Raw genomic sequence first — 4,186 nt, 5'->3', positions numbered from 1 at the left:
CTGACGATGTTGCTTTGCTTTTGTGCACCGCCTAATGAAGATTTGGAGTCGGGTTGATTTATAGTTTGGGTACAATCCTCCCCTTTTCTTCCTCATTTGATGGAAGGTGACTTCTTCATTTTTACTGTTAATGGTGGTGAAGTGGTTGCAGATCCTGCACGCTGGGTTTGTTGTGTATGTGGAGTTTTTCAGGGCTGTTCCGCTGGTAACTACAGCTTTCTCCCACAATCCTTGTAGATGTGCGTTATGTAAATTGGCAGTTACAGGTTGGCTGTGTGTGTGACTCTGCGTGTTGCCAGGTGGCACGCACTCCAGACGAACTGGCAGGCTCTGTTCTCTCCTCTGAAAAAGCGGGCCAACCTGCTCCGCTCGTCGGACTGGTTTGCACGTAACTGATCAGGGACTCCTTTCTTTGTTAAATGGGCAGACATTGTGGAATGCGCACCGAGCTGCGGTGGCTTTATTATCAGAACATCTGAACATCACCCAAGTACTGCAAATAGGACGGTGGTGCGAAAACAAACTGTTTAGAGCTCGACTGGACTAATGCAGTGTGTCAGCAACATTAAGCAAGTAAATACACTAAATTCAAGCAAACTTCATGTTTTTGTTTCCCTAAATTCCTACATGATATGATCAGGCTGACATAATATTCGATTTCAGCTTGAAGCATAATCACCCAAATATTTTAAGGAAGCAAAATCTGTGGTTCAGCGTAAGAGGCTAAGGGCGCACACACGGCCATCGCTGGCGTACAGCTGCGTTTCTTCATTTTTAAATTTTTTTTTTGTTTATCGTAGCCCAATGTTACCCTTTTTTGTATCCTTGAGACCCATTCCTTATCGCACAGGTGTCGAACTCCGGTCCTGGAGAGCCGCAGTGGCTGCAGGTTTTCATTCTAACCATCTTCTTCATTAGTGACCAGTGTTTTGCTGCTAATTAACTTCTTTTTGCCTTAATTTTAATTAAGTTGACTCAGCCCCTTTGTTGTTTCTTTTTCCTTAATTAGCAGCAAAACAATAATGAGACGCAAAACGAGCTGCCCACACGACCAGCTATCCACAATATCTGAAAATAAAGAAAGGTGAAGGTCTCAGTAAGACCGATCTCTCAGATCACCAAAACATTTTGACGGTGTTGTTAGAAAAAACAGAAAATCAACAATTTTGGAAATGTCTGCTGTGGCAGAATGAGAGCAGCAACAAGCCGTGGAATTAAAGAACGGGTTTAATTAACAGTAAGAATCGGCTTCTCATTAAGGAATTGGTTGGAGTTTGAAGCCCCGATTTAGCTGGTCATCTGTTGGCTCGTTTCACATCTCATTTCTGTTTGGCTGTCATTTAATGAAGAAAAGAATCAACTCGGAGGACTGAATCCTTAAAAACAGGGCTATTAAAATGAAGGGCAAAGGAGTTAATTAGCAGTGAAAACTGGTCACTGATTAGGAAAAGGGTGAGAATGAAAACCTGCAGCCACTGCGGCCCTCCAGGCCCAGAGTTCGACACCCCTGCCTTATCGAATGCTGGGATGATCATCAGTGCGGGGTGAGGGTGTCCTTAGAAGAATCGTGGACAGTCGTTAGAGCAGGGGATGATTTCCCTCTTGGAGAGCTGTGGCCAATCGCCAGACCGGGGGTTTGGGGTTTGGTTCCCATTGGAGAATCATGGACGACTGTCAGAGTTGAGGAGGGAGTCCCCGTTGGAGAATTGTGGATGATTGTCAGAGAAATTTCGATTGCTTAATCAACTCGCCGTTACCCATTTCACAAATCATCTGCAACCCACAACCATTAAACTCGCGACCTAACTGTAACAACCGATGCATACGTTACATACATTAAAAATCACTGATGTAGAGAGAGACATAGGGACACGTGACAAAGCGTCTGATATCACATTGGCACACCTTTTATGGTAGAACACCTGGAACATAATGTGCCACCTGGTGAGACAAGAAGAAATCTTTGGGCGGTTAAACACTGAGATTGCTGCTCAGTAGTGTGCATAGACTTCAGGCGCTGCTCTTCTAGGTTGCGTCTCCATTTTGCCACTGCCCATGAAAACTCTTTCTCAGTGGAGGAGCACCTCACCAAGATCTTGACGCATAAGATGTAACTTAACATCTCCCTTTTTAATTTGGGAGAGTCCTTGGTCACTGGCATCTCACTAGAGACAGTTGTCACACACGTGCACATGGGAGGCCATTAAAGGGCCTGAATGAGAGCAATTCCATGCCAGACCAGGGGGTGGCGGAGCGCACGCTACCGTGGCTGTCCGTTTGTCTGTCCAGGATTTTAAATCACCTGTCGCTCGCAAACCATTTGACCGATTGACCTGAAATTTGTGTACCCATACACTACATGACGTCTACTATCCACTTTCGGGGTGGGAATTATTACACTTTTTATTTTAATTTTATTTTATTGTAGAATCAACTTTCAGCAGCAGGGGGGCCGTGTGGTGCATGCGTACAGGCGCCGTTCTCATTCCCTACCGCCTTCGCCATCACTTCCTCTACCTCTTCATATCTTAAATCATCCCTGAGGTAGATTGAAGACTTAATAATAATAATAATTCATTACATTTATATAGCGCTTTTCTCAGTACTCAAAGCGCTTCCCACACAGGGAGGAACCGGGAAGGCGAACCCACAAGTGCCAGCTTAAGTGAAAAATTCAGGAAAACATGCTAAGAAATTGCAATACAAACGCTGACTTCATCAGTTTTAACGTGAAAAGATGCTGACAAAAGAAGAGAAGAAGCAGGCTGCTAGGGTGGAGAAAAGAAGGAAAGGAGCAAGCGCATCAACCTCTGAGCAAACGAATGCTAAACATACAGAGAAAGAGGATGAAAACTGAAGAGCGCACTCGGCATTTACAACAGGATGATGCACAGCGAAATAGAATCGCTCGAGCAACTGAGACCACAGAACAGACCATACAATGAAAACGGACCGATACTGAGCGAAAGAGAATTGCAAGAGCAAATGAGGCGGATGATGAGGCCAATCGACGTTGGCAATCGATGGTCAAAAGGGTCAGAATTGCAAAGGCAAATGAGACAGAACAAAACTCTGACAGAGAGACGCTGATCGCGTAAGAATAACTAGAAGGCTCTCAGAGTCAAGTGTATTTGTGCAGTGCGCTGTTACTGGTATTCTCCGGTCCTGTTCAGCGTATGTACATCAGACTTCCAATACAACTCGGAGTCCTGCCACGTGCAAAAGTTCACTGACGACACTGCTATGGTGGGCTGCATCAGGAGTGGGCAGGAGGAGGAGTATAGGGACCTCATCAAGGACTTTGTTAAATGGTGCGACTCAAACCACCTACACCTGAACACCAGCAAAACCAAGGAGCTGGTGGTGGATTTTAGGAGGACCAGACCCCTCATGGACCCCGTGATCATCAGAGGTGACTGTGTGCAGAGGGTGCAGACCTAGAAATACCTGGGAGTGCAGCTGGATGATAAACTGGACTGGACTGCCAATACTGATGCTCTGTGTAAGAGAGGACAGAGCCGACTATACTTCATTAGAAGGCTGGCGTCCTTCAACATCTGCAATAAGATGCTGCAGATGTTCTATCAGACGGTTGTGGCGAGCGCCCTCTTCTACGCGGTGGTGTGCTGGGGAGGCAGCATTAAGAAGAAGGACGCCTCACGTCTGGACAAACTGGTGAGGAAGGCAGGCTCTATTGTTGGCATGGAGCTGGACAGTTTGACATCTGTGGCAGAGCGACGGGCGCTGAGCAAACTCCTATCAATCATGGAGAATCCACTGGAGCCACTGAACAGGATCATCTCCAGACAGAGGAGCAGCTTCAGCGACAGACTGCTGTCACCGTCCTGCTCCACTGACAGACTGAGGAGATCGTTCCTCCGCCACACTATGAGACTCTTCAGTTCCACCTGGGGGGGGGTAAACGTTAACATTATACAAAGTTATTGTCTGTTATACCTTCATTGTTATCACTTTTTAATCACACTATTATATAGTGCCTTTCATATCTATCTATCTATCTATCTATCTATCTATCTATCTATCTATCTATCTATCATACTCAGCCATCATATTAATCATTTATCTTGTATTACCATCAACATGTCAGCCTAAACTGTAGCATTATATACTAATGGATGTAGATGCTCCATATTATTCATTATATAGTTACAATGACCAATAATAT

The sequence above is a fragment of the Erpetoichthys calabaricus genome, chromosome 17 (genome assembly GCF_900747795.2).
Source record: "Erpetoichthys calabaricus chromosome 17, fErpCal1.3, whole genome shotgun sequence".
NCBI lineage: Eukaryota > Metazoa > Chordata > Cladistia > Polypteriformes > Polypteridae > Erpetoichthys > Erpetoichthys calabaricus.
The sequence above is the reverse complement of the archived record's forward strand: the minus strand, read 5'-3'. Positions refer to the sequence as shown.